General features: G+C 40.9%; 2 long non-coding RNA genes across 3 annotated transcripts in view; both read right to left on the reverse strand.

Annotated features, from left to right (window-relative positions):
* The window catches only part of LOC135101145 (uncharacterized), a 13,452-nt gene extending 3,787 nt beyond the window's left edge, over window positions 1-9,665 (reverse strand). The window contains exons 1-2 of the long non-coding RNA XR_010269062.1: window positions 9,584-9,665; window positions 8,323-8,345 (exon numbers count right to left, since the gene is read on the reverse strand). This is a non-coding gene — a long non-coding RNA (uncharacterized LOC135101145). The remainder of the gene's footprint in view (window positions 1-8,322; window positions 8,346-9,583) is intronic.
* Window positions 9,666-11,997: 2,332 nt separating this feature from the next.
* On the reverse strand, window positions 11,998-18,115 carry LOC135101148 (uncharacterized). Of its 2 annotated transcripts, none has more exons than XR_010269066.1 (6): window positions 17,740-18,115; window positions 16,928-17,034; window positions 15,724-15,795; window positions 13,595-14,880; window positions 13,146-13,177; window positions 11,998-12,807 (listed from the first exon to the last, which is right to left on the reverse strand). It is a non-coding gene; the product is annotated as an uncharacterized LOC135101148 (long non-coding RNA). The 2 variants fall into 2 exon arrangements; XR_010269065.1 differs by having other exon boundaries at window positions 12,000-12,807; window positions 17,763-18,114.
* Window positions 18,116-20,000: the final 1,885 nt, after the last annotated feature.

Consider the following 20,000-nt stretch of genomic DNA (forward strand, 5'->3'; position numbering starts at 1 on the left):
GTGTGTGTGTGTGTGTGTGTGTGTGTGTGTGTGTGTGTGTCAGATGTGTTAGGAGATAAATGTGTGTGTGTGTGTGTGTGTGTGTGTGTGTGTGTGTGTGTGTGTGTGTGTGTGTGTGTGTGTGTGTGTATCAGATGTGTTAGGAGATAAATGTGTGTGTGTGTGTGTGTGTGTGTGTGTGTGTGTGTCATGGCGGTCATGTAAACAGCTGCTGGAATACGTCCGTGGTTTTGGCACAGTATCTCCTCAAGAAACCAACTCTGGAGCACCCTGCGCTTACCCCAAGTCTATGAAAGGAGTAAGAATACGCTGTTTGATTTTGTGATGGTGAAGGGTTTTTGGACTTAGTTAAAATTAGCCTGTAAGACCACGACCACTCAGGCTAACCCCTCCATCTCGCCAGCGCCTTGAGTTTGCGCATGCGCACTAGAAGCGCTGTGACGTCAGCAGCTGCCATGGCAACGAAGACGCCGGTAGTCATCAACTCTGCTGTGACTTCGGAATATTCTCTGCTCTAATTTATAACCCTGCACGAGCGTACGGTCCTGCCACCTCATTAGCAGTACTGCAATCTGTTGAGCAAGTTAACTGTTATGATGGCAAGCAATCAGCAAAAACAGCCAGGTGACGGAAGGGCGTTACAACGCGGCCAGCTAGCTAGGAAGAATAAGGAAGAACTAATAGACATGCTACTGGCATCTGGTGGAGACGGTACTGCACTAGTCAGCATTAATAAAAGGATGGATGACTTAGTGAATGCAGTGGACACCCTCAAGGACATAATAACGTCCCAGAATAATGTGGCACAGAAGAATTATGAGGAACTAAAGGTACGACTCGATAAGCAGGAGGAGATCATTGCTAAGCAGCAGCAGTACCTGGAGTACCTTGACAGGAAGGAGCGCGAAGGCAATGTAGTCATTCTGGGCGTACCTGATCAACAAGAGTCTCTGGACGGCGCAACTACCGACGAGGACAAGCTGAACAAGATTTGGACAGCAGTAGGGATAACTGGCGTGGCAGGAGCGCATCGTAGGCTGGGTGGGGGTCAGGCCAGTGGTGGTGCGCCACCACGAGCCCGCCCCATCCTGTTAACGCTCGCTGACAAAAGCCAACGCGCCACCATCCTGAGCAACGCAAGTCGATTGAAAACCTCCGGTGATTGCTTCAATCAAATCTACATAAAAAAGGATGTTCATCCAAGTGTTAGGAAAGAGTGGCGTAGGTTGCGCGAAGTAGAAGCCGCAGAAAAGGCAAAACCAGAAAATGTAGGCTGTGTCATACGCCTGGATACGCGTGAGCGTAAAGTATATAAAGATAATACAGTTATTGATATCTGGAATGCTCAGTTTTTCTAGATCGACCACAGTGCATCAGTAGTATTAAGATTATGTCATGGAATGTAAATGGTGTGTGTACAAAGCTTGAAAAAGGTAACGTGCACCAGTTGTTATGTGGTTATGATATCATAGCTATTAATGAAGTGAAAACCCAGCTTCCAGTAAATCTAAGTGGTTATAAGTTGTACAGAAGTGATGTAGTTGGCTCTGCTGCTCGTGGAGGCACAGTGGTGTTAGTTAAGAATTGGTTGTCAGAGTCAGTGTTTGGTGTCGACACGAGTAAAGGCGACCAAGTGTGGATGCAGATGCGTAATATTCCTGGTGTATTATTTGGGTTTTGTTATATTCCACCTTCTGATTCACAATATTATTCTTTGAGTGCCTTTTCTTACATAAAAGAGAAATTGTCAGAATTTATGCCTAAAGGACATATCATTATTGGTGACATGAACGCAAGATTTGGCAAAAATGTCAAGGACTTACTGGCGCCACTTAATGTGTCAAATAGCGATGAATTGTCATATCCTTTTGTTGCTGATGATATAAATGTACCGAATGACAATGCCCAGCTTCTCTCAGCAATATGTGTTGAAAATTCTATGCTTGTTATGAACAATTTGAAAACTGAACAGAAACATTTTCTTGGAAATAAGACATTTCGGAGACGAGATGCGTGGATCTCAGAGGTTGACGTATGCATGGCATCGTGTACTATGATTAGGTACATAGATGATTTTTCTGTAGTACAACGCGTCGACCTGCCATCAGACCACGCCCCCATAACACTCACAGTCTCTGGCACTGGTATGGACCTGGACAATCTTATCGACAGAACACGCCAATTGGGAGACCACGCGGCTCTGTACAGTGTCAGTGTAAAAAAGAACTTGTTTAGAAGACCACTGAAATTCATGAATATTGATAAAGAAGTGTTCAGCAATGTTATTTCCCAAAAAGACCTAAACTTTTTCAATGGAAATGTAGAAATTTCAGAGGTAGAGAGTGGTATTACAAACGCCCTATATTCGTGTGTGCAACAGAGTGTCTGTAGGAATCAGAGAAGTGAACAGGTAGACATGCAGCTTGGTAGGTGGGAAAGGTTGCTGAGTGACAGAGACGACAGTAGAGTTTGGAAAGCTATAAATTGGAAGGGCGAGTATGCAAGTGAAAACAATGGAAATTCGTGTCCTAGCAGTGATGAGTTTAAAGCCTATTTCGAGACCATCTTAAACGCGGATACGGTTAATGATGATGATGTGGAAGTAACTACTGACGTGACAATTCCTGTCTTAGACGAACAAATCTCTGTCGCGGAGGTACAGCAACAGATAAAGAGAATGCATCCTGATAAGTCGTGTGGACCAGATGGGTTGCCACCGGGTGTGTTTAGCTTGTTGCCAGCTCAGTGGGTATTAGCTATAGTAACTCTGTTTAACAACGTTTTCTTGTTTGGTAGTTACCCATGTTCTTGGATTAAGGCAAAAGTATTCACTATTTTTAAGAAGGGTGACAGACACAACCCTCATAATTATCGTGGAATCAGCATCTTGAATTCACTGGCAAAATTGTTTGACATGGTATTGTGTGAGAGGTTGAGTCACTGGTTCAGACCACTGAGGGAACAAGCCGGGGCCCAGAGAGGTCGCGGCTGTATAGAACACATTGTTACGCTACGCTTGCTGGTTGATACTGCTAGACGTAAAAAAGAAAAATTATTTGTCATGTTCGTAGATTTTTCAAAAGCTTATGACTTAATACCAAGGAACAAATTGTTAACTGTGTTGAAAAGATTGGGTTGTGGGATGGTGATGCTGGGAGCGCTGGCCGCCATGTACAGGGTGACACAAAGTGTGGTGGGCTCAGCATTGTTTACTGCTACGCTGGGGGTGCGTCAGGGCTCCCCCACCTCCTGCATCCTCTTCATAATCTACATCAATGAATTGGTTAAAATGATTAAAGAACAGTGTATGCCAGAGAGATTTTTAGACTGGTTACATGTCTTAGTTTTAATGGATGACACCGTGTTATTGTCAACAAGTCGAGCTAATTTAATAAAGAAGGTTGAAATATTGGACCAGTTCTGTAGAGATTACGGTATGTATGTAAACAACGCTAAAACTAGTTTCTTTGTTATTCATGGTGATGACGGCGATGCAGATGCAATTCATGTGAACAGTTTGGTGATTGAACACTGCCACAGTTACATTTACTTGGGATCACCATTCACCAGTGATGGGTCAGTGTCCTCAGCAGTTAAAGCACATTCAACAGCAAAGTTGTGTCATGTATTAAAATATGTTTCATTTGTTACAAAGAATAATGATTTGCCTTTTATTGTCAAACGTAGAGTTTTTGAGGCCGCTTTAATGTCTGCAATTCTATACGGATGTGAATCCTGGGTTAGTGCTGATTATAAGCCTGTCACCAAACTGTATAACTGGGCACTAAAACAAATGCTGGGGGTTAGAAAAACAACGCCTAACATAGTATGTTACGCTGAGGTGGGTTTGCCATCAGTCTCAGACCTTATCAAAGTTAAGCAACATAAATTTTTTAGGAATATATGGCTAGAAAGGTCAGGAATGAATGATGATCCTCTGATACTGGCTATAAGAGTAACACTTGCCTCACGTACACCTACATCAAGAAATATAGACACCTTTATTAATACTGAGCCACTGAGTATGTCAACAATTATAGAAAATGTTTGTAATGATATAGCACATTCAGATTCATCCCGTTGCAAAACATATAAAGAGATAAATCCACAATTTAAAGTACCTGACCTTTACAAACAAAAACATCTAGTTAACGATTTACACAGAATATCTTTTACCCGTTTCCGTCTGTGTGGTCACCGTCTTGCGATCGAGACTGGGCGCTGGAACCGCAGAGGGAGAGGGCGTTTGCCAGTGGAGGAGCGGTTGTGTAGTTGTGGAGGAATACAGACAGAGAGACATGCGGTAGAAGCGTGTCCTCTAACAGCTCATCTTAGACATATTTATAATGTCACTGTATTAGAGGACATATTTGCTGATACTTTTCCTCGTGAAAGTATGTGTAAGATGTTACATGAGGTGCTAAATGTCTTAGAATAGTGGTATAATGGTTGCAGTTGTTTGTAATTATTTAAAAATGTATTAAAGTATGGAAATTTTTTGGACTACACCAGTTATAAAGTGTTACTATTAACTTTAGTAGTATTAGTGAATTTATTTGTACTTTTTATCTATTGTTCTTTATATGCACTGTGGTCAATAAACTATCTATCTCTATCTCTATCTATCTGTGTGTGTGTGTGTGTGTGTGTGTGTGTGTGTGTGTGTGTGTGTGTCAGATGTGTTAGGAGATAAATGTGTGTGTGTGTGTGTGTGTGTGTGTGTGTGTGTGTGTGTGTGTGTGTGTGTGTGTGTGTGTGTGTGTGTGTGTGTGTGTGTGTATCAGATGTGTTAGGAGATAAATGTGTGTGTGTGTGTGTGTGTGTGTGTGTGTGTGTGTGTGTGTGTGTGTGTGTGTGTGTGTGTGTGTGTGTGTATCAGATGTGTTAGGAGATAAATGTGTGTGTGTGTGTGTGTGTGTGTGTGTGTGTGTGTGTGTGTGTGTGTGTGTGTGAGTGAGTGAGTGAGTGAGTGAGTGAGTGAGTGAGTGAGTGAGTGAGTGAGTGAGTGAGTGAGTGAGTGAGTGAGTGAGTGAGTGAGTGAGTGAGTGAGTGTGTGTGTGTGTGTGTGTGTGTGTGTGTGTGTGTGTGTGTGTGTGTGTGTGTGTGTGTGTGTGTGTGTGTGTGTGTGTGTGTGTGTGTGTGTGTGTGTGTGTGTGTGTGTGTGTGTGTGTGTGTGTGTGTGTATCAGATGTGTTAGGAGGTAAATGTGTGTGTGTGTGTGTGTGTGTGTGTGTGTGTGTGTGTGTGTGTGTGTGTGTGTGTGTGTGTGTGTGTGTGTGTGTGTGTGTGTGTGTGTGTGTGTGTGTGTGTGTGTGTCAGATGTGTTAGGAGATAAGTGTGTGTGTGTGTGTGTGTGTGTGTGTGTGTGTGTGTGTGTGTGTGTGTGTGTGTGTGTGTGTGTGTGTGTGTGTGTGTGTGTGTGTGTGTGTGTGTGTGTGTGTGTGTATCAGATGTGTTAGGAGATAAATGTGTGTGTGTGTGTGTGTGTGTGTGTGTGTGTGTGTGTGTGTGTGTGTGTGTGTGTGTGTGTGTGTGTGTGTGTGTGTCTGTGTGTGTGAGTGAGTGAGTGAGTGAGTGAGTGAGTGAGAGTGTGTGTGTGTGTGTGTGTGTGTGTGTGTGTGTGTGTGTGTGTGTGTGTGTGTGTGTGTGTGTGTGTGTGTGAGTGAGTGAGTGAGTGAGTGAGTGAGTGAGTGAGTGAGTGAGTGAGTGAGTGAGTGAGTGAGTGAGTGAGTGAGTGAGTGAGTGTGTGTGTGTGTGTGTGTGTGTGTGTGTGTGTGTGTGTGTGTGTGTGTGTGTGTGTGTGTGTGTGTGTGTGTGTGTGTGTGTGTGTATCAGATGTGTTAGGAGGTAAATATGTGTGTGTGTGTGTGTGTGTGTGTGTGTGTGTGTGTGTGTGTGTGTGTGTGTGTGTGTGTGTGTGTGTGTGTGTGTGTGTGTGTGTGAGTGAGAGAAAATCAGAAAAAAATAATGAACAATGAACTAATTAATGGAATGAATAAAGAAATCATAACTTGAAATAAAAAAAAAAAAAACACCATGTCATTAATTTCCAAACTTATAAAAAAACGCAGCAATATCTTTCTGTGTTACTTCAGAGACCCGACACGTCACTCCCTTTGTTTCCACGAGACGAGTGGGTGACATGTCAGACAGACTAATACCCCTGAACACCTTGTGCCAATGTGCTATGCTGGGATACCACCACCACCTCTACCTGACGTCTCCTCAGCTGCACGTCACCTTCAGGAACCTTAAGCGCTTGTGAGAAAACACTGTGACAATTGTTGAAATCCTCACAGGTTATGTACAGTGCCTATATATGAGGCGCGTGGTGACATAAGTGCCAAAGCGCCACCAAGATGGAAAATCACTTTTTTGCTCCATTCCCATCTCCAAACCCTCTACTTTTCAACTGCGTAATCGGCAGTTCAAACCGACAACTGCAATATGGTGGAAAATCCCACTAAAGAGAAGGGTATGTCGCCCGTAGCTTTGCCCGGTTTGGTGGGACCCCTCACGGTCTAGACTAGCGTTCAAAGCGCCATTTTTACTCTTGTCCCACGTTGAAACCTGTTCGTTATCTCCAGTCTAGCTCCCGAGTTTGAAACAGGCGTCCAAAGCGCCATTCGACCATAAGGTCGAGAATCAGGGGGAAGAAAAAGGTAAATTAGCCTTAAGCACCTCTGTTCTGTCGCGACCCCACGGGATGAGGCTGTGTTTAAAGCGCCAATGTTGTGTTTGTGGTGGCGGGAGCGGCGGCGACCAATGGGAACCGCTCTACCGCGCCGCCTGGGCAAAATTGGGCCAATGAGAACGCGCCATTCTTCCCGCTACCCCTCCCTGCCGAGCCCGGGGAAGCCAGTGTTCATCCTGCAACTACCCCAGAAGTACCCCACAATACGTCGACTTCAGCCTGGCAAACTGCAACACCTGCAACAGCTGCTTGAGTTCATCCCAAATGTCAACCAGCCATACCTTCAGTTCATCATCAGGAAGCAGCAGGAACTGGATAATACTGAAGAAGATGACAGCACTGAGGACGAGGATGAGGACCACCTAGAGTACGACAGTGACAGTGAGGACATTGTAGATGACCCCCAGCCGCTACAGGACGAGGACAACACTGGTGAGTGAGGACGAGTCAGATGACTCGCATCTCTCACAACGTAAGCTTTCATTTAAGACCAAAATGAGCTTTCTATCTTAATCCGTTACGGAGTTATCGCATTCTGAAAGTCGCAAAACTTTGACCGCGTTTTTCTCAGTTTTTTATATTTGGCGCTTTGGCACTTATGTCACCACGCGCCTCATATCAACCTTGGAGTGAAAACCTTTGCCAATGTTTGATTTTACTGAATTTTTTGTGCATTTCTGAGTGTGCTTGGGTGTTTTTGACTGTGTTTCAGTGTCTTTCCAGAATTTTGGGGCATTTTTCTGTTTTTTTTTGTGTGTTCCTGTAGAATTTGTGCGCATTTTGCATGTGTTTTTTGAGTGTTCTTGACAAGCAGACACTAACTAAATATATCAGATTTTAATTTTAACCACCCAAAAGAGTCTTTCCTTCACCACTCCCAGACACTCAAATATATCAGATTTTAATTTTAACCACCCAAAAGAGTCTTTCCTTCACCACTCCCAGACACTCAAATATATCGGATTTCCCTTTCACCCACCCAAAAGAGCCTTTCCTTCACCCTCCTCCCTTAACAAAAGTCCAAATTAATATTGTCAGCTTTTTGTGAGAGAGAGAGAGAGAGAGAGAGAGAGAGAGAGAGAGAGAGAGAGAGAGAGAGAGAGAGAGAGAGAGAGAGAGAGAGAGAGAGAGAGAGAGAGAGAGAGAGAGAGAGAGAGAGAGAGAGAGAAAGTTTGTATATCAATATGCATTTCCTTTTAGCCACAAATTTCGTGGACATTCCCAAAACACACAAAACATTTTTAGCATCATAAACACTATATAACAATACATAAACATAATAATAATAAGATAAACCACCATCAACACCACAAACACCATCAGATCTGCAGCCAATGAGAGCCACACACTATACAACCAAGGCCATTTCGTCAGCCAATGAGGCAACTTTCTCGTGTCTCGGCAGGAGGTCTGATCGCGTGTGTGCAGGCAGACAGGTAGAGAGGTAGACATAATAATGAACTTTTTTTAAATGAATGAATCTGTGTGACTGGTCTACCAAAGGAGTGGAAGAAGATTGTAGAGGTAAGGAAAGAAATTAGCACATAAGTGAGAAGATATAAATTTTGAACACTTGTAATTACGTCTACCTTCTTTTCTCTGTCACCAAAACATGAACAGGTACTTACCACCTCTAATGGACACCACTTCACTGAAAAAAACAAAAAGATACTCATTTACTCAGCAACTCATAAAAATAAATAAAATAGATTTGACAATATTACGGGTCATTGTTACTCCTGAAGAACTGGGGTCCTGGGCTACCTTGTATGAATTCTTAGTTCTGCATGAAATGTCAGCATTGTCTCTCTGGCAACTCATAGTGAGACAGTGACTGAGTGAAAGAGATTGGTGAATATATAAATTGAAAAAACTGAATAGGTTAATATCAGGGACGTTCCGAGACATCTCCGCCAGTTTTTCTCACCCCCCCAGCTGCTAACTCTGTACAAGGGCCTTATCCGTCCATGTATGGAGTATGCTTCACATGTCTGGGGGGGGTTCCACTCATACTGTTACTCATATTAAGTTGTTAATAATAATATAATAATAATAAATGTAGCAGTAGTAGTAGTAGTAGTAGTAGTAGTAGTAGTAGTAGTAGTAGAGAAAGAAAGAAAGAGACATTTACATATTGGTTACTGTCCTCATGAAAACACATTAAATTATCTCTCTCTCTCTCTCTCTCTCTCTCTCTCTCTCTCTCTCTTAGACAACAATGTTTATTTGTAAATCTTTGGTCCATCTTATCTGGCAAAATTTCATTAATCTGTCACTATATCTAGCCAAACACGGTTCTAATCTAACGTTCGTAAGCTCCGTGACGATATATGGACGTATCCAAGCCACACAGTAAATGATATAACGAAATATTGATGAAAAATAAAAAAAATCCTATTATTTCATATAACTCAATATTTCACGGTCTTAATTAAACCAAACCTCCCTGAGTATAGTGCACACACACTCCTGGATAACATTTATATACGCTTAAACCTCCACAGGGAATTTTAAAGGCAGAATTCTTAGTTATCATATCGTAATGTACCTCACGTCACCTCACCAGGCAGGGTTTTTATGGCACCAGCTGTTACACTATATCTCAATATTTCACGGTTCTAACTCGTCCTTACCTGGTCAAATATAACATTTATAGCACCAAGGACAAAATATCAGTGAAGTAACACCGCAAGTGATCTACAAACATCACAACTTAAGTGTTAATAAGAGCACCACGGACAAACAGCGGACATGAACCAGCTGACATAACCCTTCCTCTGAGCATCGATCATATTTCCAGTCTCCGCTTATTTATATGACACCCACTTCGTTACATGGCGCTAAAGGTCTTGGCAAGGTTACCTGTTGATCATATATCTTATAAATTACCTGGTTATGGTCGTGAAGGCTGAAGTAATGTGAACACTTCTGCGACTCTCCACCGTCTGTCCACAAAATGGCCGAGGTAGGGGGAGGAGCCCAATGAGGATCCGTTGTATTGAGAGAATTCTAATATTTCTTTTATTTCCGAGTCTAAGTTAGATTTTATGATTTCTAAAAATGTTGAATTGTTTTTAAAGAGGTTTTGTTTTTTGAGAGGCCCTTACAATACCCTATATTTGGGTTTTTTTCTAATTTATATAAGGTCAAGTCATGTATAAATAACAAGTGAAAATTATCGATTGCCTCCATTTCCATATATTGTTAAAATACCTTAATTAACATAATAACACAAAAAACTTGTAATAACCCATACTAAAAAGTCGATTCTGATTTAGAGCCGAAAAGTAAACAAATTCAAAAATGCCAACTGAGAAATTTGACACCATATATTTCTAAAAGCTTAAAAAAGAATAATCTAATACAAAAAAAAACGATAAAATATTAAATATATCTAAAAAAAAAAAAACATATATTGCAAGTTGTAGCCGAAGACGAAATTGAGGCAACGAATGTAATTTTGTAAACAAACTGACTTTATATGCTCAAATACGTCAAAATGATTATTTATGCCCTATGCTGGTAGATCCTGCGTCTTACTGAGCTATTAAGCCCACATGTACCCTGAAATACTGCAAAGTAGGCCTGAAACAAGAGGCTACATTCTGATTATATTTGGGTAGGCTTACTGTAGAGAAAGCCTGTTATCAAGCTGTTCGTCTCATCAGTCCCTCTCCTCTAACTGAGTGTCTTCAGCCTCTCCCTCACCACCGCAGTGTTGCATATCTATCTGTCTTCTACCGCTATTTTCATTCTAACTGTTCTTCTGATCTTGCTAACTGCATACCTCACCTCCTCCCATTATCTCCCTGCACAACTTTCTTCTTTCTTTTACCACTATTCTGTCCACCTCTCTAATGCAAAAGTTAACCAGTCTTCTCATTCTCTCACTCCTATTCTGTCTACCTCTCTAATGCAAGAGTTAACCAGTATTCTCAATCATTCATCCCTTTTTCTGGTAAACTCTGGAACTCCCTGCCTGCTTCTGTATTTCCACCTTCCTATGACTTCAATTCCTTCAAGAGGGAGGTTTCAACACACTTATTTATCAATTTTTGGCTACTGCTTTGACCCTTTTATGGGACTGACATTTCAGTGGGCTTTTTTTTTCATTAGATTTTTGTTGCCCTTGGCCAGTGTCACTCCTACATAAAAATAAAATATATATATACAGCAATATCTGTTTACTCCTTCCTGTGACAAACTCTCACTGTAGGAGGTTTCAAAAGAGTATAATGTTAATAACTATAGATTTATTCACCAAAAACTGGTATACAAAAGTCTTGTTTACAATAAATAAACAGAAATATTAATAGAATTGTGCTTTTTTTGTTAATTCATGGGAAATATTAAGCAAACATCTATAATTCACAGTATACTAACAAACAAACAAACACACACACACACACACACACAATGACAATTACAATAAATTCCAAGCCTATCACATGTACAGGGTCACAGCTGGCCAGACGACCTCATGTCACCTCATATCACTTACATAATGAAATAGAGAGCCACTCCCCCTCTGTCTCACCAGCCAGGCTTATCTGTCTGGGAGAAAAGTGTCAGTATGCATGTCGATATAACAAATGTTGAAATATTACACAAATTATTATATATCACCCACCCTGACCCCCCCTAGTCTACTCGTCATTCATACAGCTTCCTCACCCACCCCCCCTCTCTCTAGTATGCTATAGGTACCCCCCCTTCTGCTACCGGCACCTGATAAATATTCCTATTTTTATTTATTTATTTATTTACCCTCAAATTTTTTTTTTTTATTATTACAGCTTCCTCACCCACCCCCCCCTCTCTCTAGTATGCTATAGGTACCCCCCCTTCTGCCATCAACCCCCCCTTAAGGTACCCCCCCCTGATAAATATTCCTATATTTATTTATTTATTTATTTATTTACCCTCTTTTTTATTACTAATATCAAATTTTCTTATTATTACTAATATCTATGCTTTTATTTATTTATTTAACTAATTAACCTAACCTAAAAAAAAAACTGCACACACACACACACACACACGCACGCACACACACGTACACACACACACGTACACACACACACACACACACTCACTCACTCACTCACTAGCCAGTATCTTACCAAAATACTGGCTAGACATACATACATACAATCCCCAGATCTCTTACCAAAGATCTGGGGATAAAAAAAAAAAATATCTATATAACACTATATATATATACCCCCCTTGCCCCCCCCCACCAAAAAAAAAAAAAAAAAATATCATTCATACATCCCAACACCACTACCACCACTACAAAAATAACATACTAATACTCAACATGCCATACAAACTCAGATTATAAAGAAATAAACTTTCAATATAATCTGAGTTAAACATTCACACACCCTGTCATCCTAATCCTATTAATAACCCTTTCTATGCCTCACTTAACCCTTTGATATATACTCCTGTCATCCTATTAATAACCCTTTCTCTCTCTCTCTCTCTATGCCTCACTTAACCCTTTGATATATACTCCTGTCATCCTAATACTATTAACCCTTTCTCTCTCTCTCTCTCTATGCCTCACTTAACCCTTTGATATATACTAACTTAAAACCATCTTCTATATTAATCTGAGTTAAATATTATATCATTCTGACCTGCCACCTAGATACTTACTTAAAACCCTAAAAAAAATATAAGCTAATCCTATTAATATCTGTCTTCTCCTCTCTCTCTCTCTCTCTCTCTATGCCTCACTTAACCCTTAACTAACTTAAACCATCTTCTATATCAATAACTAACTTAAACTATCTTCTATATTAATCTGTCAAATATCCTAACACTATGGCCTGCCACCTATATATTTATACCAAAAAAAAATTCACACACACACAACCAAAAAAAAGACATACACACAGATGCACGCACACAGACGCACGTGCACAGACGCACACGCACAGACGCACACACAGACGCACACACAGACGCACGCACAGACGCACACCGCAGATAGCTATCCCCAGACCCCCTCCCCCCCACAAAAATATATATATATACAAAACACAAAAAAACAATACTCCCCTTGTTTGGGTGAAGATCTGCAACACTGCAACACTGCAACACTGTGATGGAAAAACTTGTAATTACTAAGTTAGCTTCTGAGAGGGAAAAAAAAAGATTATTTTGAGTGGATTAAGAGATGGACACATTCATAGGAAAAGTGGAACATCTGTGGTTGGAAATGAGGTATAATTAGTGGAGGAAAGTCTCATAGGAAAAGGTGGAGGACTTGTGGATGTAGGTATAATTTGTGGAGAGGAGACATGGAGGAGAGGAGGGATACCATTAAATTAAGATGGAAATTTGTGTCATCTGAAAGTATTGTTATTGTACAAGTAATCACTAATATATATATAACAAATATATCCACCAGTTTATAGTAACAGAACACAAGACTTACCGTGAGCCCCGCCGGACTTCAAGGTGAGCTAGCTGTTAGGGAGAGAGGGAGAGAGGGAGAAGAGGGAGAAACATTAGTTCACAAACCTCCCTCCTTCATTTGGGTATTAAATTACATTAGGAATAAATTATTTCACTCACTCCTACAAACTCAAGGAATGAATGAATGACTTTTTACAAGAGTACTCTCCCTTAACACACAAATTAATGAATCAATCAATGAATGGCCAAAAAATAACAAATTTAATACACTTTTTCAAATTAACTTCTGACCTAAATTATTACTTAACTGAATCTTGGAGTGAGTGAATTTTCTCTCTGATCAGAATGTTGACTTGACCAAACATTTCAATACTCAAACACACACACACACACACACACACACACACACTAAAAAATAAATAAATTCTGAAAAAACAAATTAACGTAACAGGTCAGAAAGACACTTACCACACCCGCAGTTGTGACTCAACCCACGCTTGAGAGTCCTGGGGCTTCTCCCACCGACAGCTTGACGAGAAGGAAGGAATGGGTTAGGTTAATTTTGTTAGTAAGGAAGACAGACCCCCAATATAAGTAACCTAACTGAATCTAACCTAATATATCAGAATAAGGTAGGATATAAGAAGTTGGTTGGAGTGACTCGCAGATGTACGCACCTCTGAAAAAGACGAGAGAAAGTCCTCATTAGTTTGGCTCAAAATTTGTACTTTATTCGTGTATTTTTGCTTATTTTCATTTTATCAAGCAGTATATGTCAAGGTTCTGGCTGTCACAGTACATCACGTCTGGCCAGCCCATACATGTGGAATACAATCAATAATATACACAAGATTGCTTTATAACAAACACACACAAACAGTAACTATATTGATGATTAATTTGCAAGCAGGCAGGCAGATACTTCACAATAAACATTAATTCATATACACGCACGCACACACACACACACACACACAGTATCCACAAGTATAACTGACTACATTGATCATTTTAACTGGTAGGCAGACAGACAGACAGACAGACAGACAGACAGACAGACAGACAGAAGGAGGAGGAAGAGGAGGAGAACAAATGCTGATAATTATTCCTGATTACACAAGGATGACATAGGAAGGATGACTAGACACTTGTACCTCAAGAGAAGGGTGACTAAGAGGGGGTCTGGTGGAGGTCTTCAAGTGGTACAGGGGACACAACAAGGGTGACTAAGAGGGGGTCTGGTGGAGGTCTTCAAGTGGTACAGGGGACACAACAAGGGTGACTAAGAGGGGGTCAGGTGGAGACCAAGTGGTACAGGGGACATGACAAGGGTGACTAAGAGGGGGTCTGGTGGAGGTCTTCAAGTGGTACAGGGGACACAACAAGGGTGACTAAGAGGGGGTCTGGTGGAGGTCTTCAGTTGGTACAGGGGACATGACGAGTAACAAAATCTCTCTCTCTCTCTCTCTCACACACACACACACACACACACACACACACACACAACATTAAGGCAATATTAGACACAAGGTTCGGATAACAAGCACAGAGAGGCACAGCTTGCGGCAAATTCTTCCATGACAGTGTTGCCGCTGAACTGACAGGCCGAGTGGGGTTAGGTGGGTGACCTGTCTGGTGACCCATACAACTCAACACGTGACTCTTGACCTCTTGACCTTCAGTATGCCAGCACTCATCCCACACCTGTCTGTCTGTCTGTCTGTCTGTGTGTCGCATCATCGCACTTCTTAAATCTGAAAGAAATATTTACTGTTAGTCATCTGCAATGTATTTATTTTTTTTTACAGTTTTTTTTCAGAATATTAAGTTTCTGAGTGTGTGTGTGTGTGTGTGTGTGTGTGTGTGTGTGTGTGTGTGTGTGTGTGTGTGTGTGTGTGTGTGTGTGTGTGTGTGTTTTGAGGCATTTTCTTGGTGTTTTAATTGTCTTAGATAAATATAACCAGTTTTTTTTTATCAATTATCTTTTCCAATTGTTACTCATCAATCTCTCTCTCCCCCTCTCTCCCTCTGTCTCTCTCTCCCTCCCTCTCTCTCTCTCTCTCCCTCTGTCTCTCTCTCTCTCTCTCTCTCTCTCTCTCTCTCTCTCTCTCTCTCTCTCTCTCTCTCTCTCTCTCTCTCTCTCTCTCTCTGTCTCTCTCTCCCTCTGTCTCTCTCTCCCTCTGTCTCTCTCTCCCTCTGTCTCTCTCTCCCTCTGTCTCTCTCTCCCTCTCTCTCTCTCTCTCTCTCTCTCTCTCTCTCTCTCTCTCTCTCTCTCTCTCTCTCTCTCTCTCTCTCTCTCTCTCCGTCTCTCTCTCTCTCTCTCTCTCTCTCTCTCTCTCTCTCTCTCTCTCTCTCTCTCTCTCTCTCTCTCTCTCTCTCTCTCTCTCTCCCTGTGTCTCCCTTTGTCTCTACCTCTGTCTCTCCCTCTCTCCCTCTGTCTCTGTCTGAATGCATTATTAATTCCTAAGCTGAGGTAAAGACTACTTCTGGTGCCATTTGTCTCACCTCACCTCACCTCAAATACTTGTCTCATCTTCTTTCATAAATAAAGCAATAGAAAAACAAAAAAAATAAACAAACCGGCCTCCCTTTATCACCTATACATCTTCATCTGTGGGTCACGGCAGATTTTGGAAGGTCTTGGAAGGTCTCGGAAGGTCTCGGTTCACCTGAAAAAGTCCACTAAATTACCTTTTTTTCCCTTCTGAAAGAGTTCAAGTCACAGGAAGGTGGAAATAGAGGCAGGCAGGGAATGTTTACCAGAGAAAGGGATGAATGACTGAGAATACTGGTTAACTCTTGTATCAGGGAGGTGGACAGAATAGTGGTGAATGACTGAGAATATTGGTTAACTCTTGTATCAGGGAGGTGGACAGAATAGTGGTGAAAGACTGAGAATACTGGTTAACTCTTGTATCAGGGAGGTGGACAGAATAGTGGTGAATGACTGAGAATACTGGTTAACTCTTGTATCAGGGAGGTGGACAGAATAGTGGTGAAAGACTGAGAATACTGGTTAACTCTTGTATCAGGGAGGTGGACAGAATAGTGGTGAAAGACTGAGAATACTGGTTAACTCTTGTATCAGGGAGGTGGACAGAATAGTGGTGAAAGACTGAGAATACTGGTTAACTCTTGTATCAGGGAGGTGGACAGAATAGTGGTGAAAGACTGAGAATACTGGTTAACTCTTGTATCAGGGAGGTGGACAGAATAGTGGTAAAAGACTGAAAATACTGGTTAACTCTTGCATCAGGGAGGTGGACAGAATAGTGGTGAAAGACTGAGAATACTGGTTAACTCTGGCATCAGGGAGGTGGACAGAATAGTGGTGAAAGACTGAGAATACTGGTTAACTCTTGTATCAGGGAGGTGGACAGAATAGTGGTGAAAGACTGAGAATACTGGTTAACTCTTGTATCAGGGAGGTGGACAGAATAGTGGTGACTGACTGAGAATACTGGTTAACTCTTGTATCAGGGAGGTGGACAGAATAGTGATGAAAGACTGAGAATACTGGTTAACTCTTGTATCAGGGAGGTGGACAGAATAGTGGTGAAAGACTGAGAATACTGGTTAACTCTTGTATCAGGGAGGTGGACAGAATAGTGGTGAAAGACTGAGAATACTGGTTAACTCTTGTATCAGGGAGGTGGACAGAATAGTGGTGAAAGACTGAGAATACTGGTTAACTCTTGCATCAGGGAGGTGGACAGAACTGATACATTATGTTGCGTCAATATCATTAATTAAACATAGTAGTTAGGTTGTTTGCTGATAATTTAAACCACTATATCATACCATGTGTGTCAGAGGAAGTCAAGGCAGGTCAAAAGCAGGTCACAGGCAGGTCACAGGCAGGTCAGGGCAGGTCACAGGCAGGTCAGGGCAGGTCACAGTCACCACACCTGTAAATATTGTTCACTTAATTAACCAGGAACACCTTAATTGCCTGACTTAATTGCAATCTGAATAAATAATAGGTGTATTTTCCTGCAACACCTCAACTTTAATCTTTAATAAATAAATTAATTGATAAAAGTTAATAAACAAATCTTTTCCTTCATTGCTTTCTCTTAATTCTTGAAAATAAATGAGAGAGAGAGAGAAAGAGAACCAAACATATTTCTCTCTCTCTCTCTCTCTCTCTCTCTCTCTCTCTCTCTTCCTCCTTCCAAGTGCCACAAAGAGAGAGAGAGAGAGAGAGAGAGAGAGAGAGAGAGAGAGAGAGAAACCAAACATATTTCTCTCTCTCTCTCTCTCTCTCAGGACCGGTTCAATTATATCACTAACAAGTAATTATCACCAAACTATCGATAATAATTACAACAGCCTTAACAACCTATTCCCTTTACAACCACTAGCTATGACCAATCACTGTTACCTAACTACACTTCTTAAACACTTTGAAAACAACACACGGTAACTTCAAAATGCGAAAAAAAACGTACGGTAACTTTAAAATGACTAACTATTAACGATTAAAACGAGGTAACTTAATGACTGTTAATTCACTACGCACACACACACACACTTTAAAAAAACACCCCAAGTACATTATAATAGTAGTAGTAGTAGCAGTAGTATCAAGAATAATAATTTGAAAAGCTTACCAATGAGACAATAGCAATCGTACCGGCAGGATGAGAGTAGCAGGACACGCAGATCTTCACGTCACAGAGTATCAGGGCAGACTGCTTGACCGAACCCTAGCCACCCCCACTACATGGTGGTGGGTGGGTGGGTGGGTGGTGGTGGTCATTTTATCACTGAATCACTTGACTGATACATTTATAAACCATAATTGAAGCACATTTCTCCATTGTTTATTCATTGTTTTCAAATTTGTGCTTTTCACAGCTTACAACCGTAGTTAATAAAAGTTAAAAGCCTCTTCACATGCCTCCCTTTGATAGTGCCTCTCAAATTATCATTACACCACAAAAAAAGCCTAAAATTCGAACACTGGAGTCGACAACAAGTACTGGCAATAGGATAAACTGGCCATCAGCTGATCCGGTCTCATTCGAATTTCATGTTATTTTATTATTTGATTATCTTTTCTTTCCTTTCACTGTTCATTTCTATTTTTTTCCACTTTACAAAAATAAATCCTGTCTTTTTTTATTTATTTGTGTTATTTATTCATTTATTTCGTCGCTGTTTTTAAGCATGAATTATCAGAACGCTTATTTAATGAAACGAAATTATTATTATTATCATTATTACTATTATTATTATTATTATTATTATTATTATTATTATTATTATTATTGCTATTATTATTATTGTTATCATGATTATTCTGTGTGTGTGTGTGTGTGTGTGTGTGTGTGTGTGTGTTTTCGTTGTTCGTTTGTTCGTTCGTTCACCTAATGCTCCTTCCTTCCTTCCTTCCTTCCTTCCTTCCTTCCTTCTTCTTCCTCCTCCTCCTTCTCTTCCTTCTTCTTCCTTCTTTTTCCTTCTTCCTTCTTCCTTCCTTCCTTCTTTCCTTCTCTCCATTGCCTTGACAACAACGGACCTCACCTCTCCCAGACCGGCCCCTTACCCCCCCCCCAAGCCACCCCCCTCCACGCCCACCACCTCCTATTCGCCCTATAGTATGGAAGGAAACCATGTTAGTTAGTTAGTTTATCATATTATTATTATTATTATTATTATTATTATTATTATTATTATTATTCTCTCTCTCTCTCTCTCTCTCTCTCTCTCTCTCTCTCTCTCTCTCTCTCTCTCTCTCTCTCTCTCTCTCTCTCTCTCTCTCATTCACTCGTTCAACCACCTTCATTCATTTTCCCTCTTTCTCATTATTATTATTCTCTCTCTCTCTCTCTCTCTCTCTCTCTCTCTCTCTCTCTCTCTCTCTCTCTCTCTCTCTCTCTCTCTCTCTCTCTCTCTCTCTCTCTCTCTCTCTCTCTCTCTCCTTAACCGCTATATACAGTTCAGATCAAGTTATGAGACGTCAGCGTACAATATTCTCGCGAGACCCAATGTAATTTTATCTGGGAATTACAAATAAGGTAGTTTTAAGAAAATTGTATGGTTAATAATAATTTTTATGGCGGACCGCTTATTCCAGGCAGACTGAACACTCCCTGTGACGTCATCCTTACATAGGGGGAGGAAGAGGAGGAGGAAGAAGAAGAAGAAGAAGAAGATGAAGAAGAAGAAGATGATGATGATGATGATGAAAAGAGAAGCAGGAAGGAAGGAAGGAAGGAAGGAAGGAAGGAAAGAGGGAAGGAGGGAGGGAGGGAGGGAGGAGGATTAGGTGAACGAACGGACGAACGAACACACACACACACACACACACACACACACACACACACACACACACACACACACACACACACACACACACACACACACACACACACACAGAAGAAGAAGAAGAAGAAGACGGAGAAGAAGAAGAAATTGAAGAAGAAGAAGAAGAAGAAGAAGAAGAAGAAGAAGAAGAAGAAGAAGAAGAAGAAGAAGAAGAAGAAGAAGAAGAAGAAGAAGAAGAAGAAGAGAAGAAGAAGAGGAAATTAAAGAAGAAGAAGAAGAAGAAGAAGAAGAAGAAGAAGAAGAAGAAGAAGAAGAAGAAGAAGAAGAAGAGGAAATTGAAGAAGAAGAAGAAGAAGAAGAAGAAGAAGAAGAAGAAGAAGAAGAAGAAGAAGAAGAAGAAGAAGAAGAAGAAGAAGAAGAAGAAAATTGAAGAAGAAGAAGAAGAAGAAGAAGAAGAAGAAGGAGAAGAAGAAGAAGAAGAAGAAGAAGAAGAAGGAGAAGAAGAAGAAGAAGAAGAAGAAGAAGAAAAAAAAATAGAAGAAGAAGAAGAAGAAGAAGAAGAAGAAGAAGAAGAAAAGAAGAAGAAGAAGAAGAAGGAGAAGAA

Source organism: Scylla paramamosain, chromosome 6, assembly GCF_035594125.1.
Source record: "Scylla paramamosain isolate STU-SP2022 chromosome 6, ASM3559412v1, whole genome shotgun sequence".
NCBI classification, from domain to species: domain Eukaryota; kingdom Metazoa; phylum Arthropoda; class Malacostraca; order Decapoda; family Portunidae; genus Scylla; species Scylla paramamosain.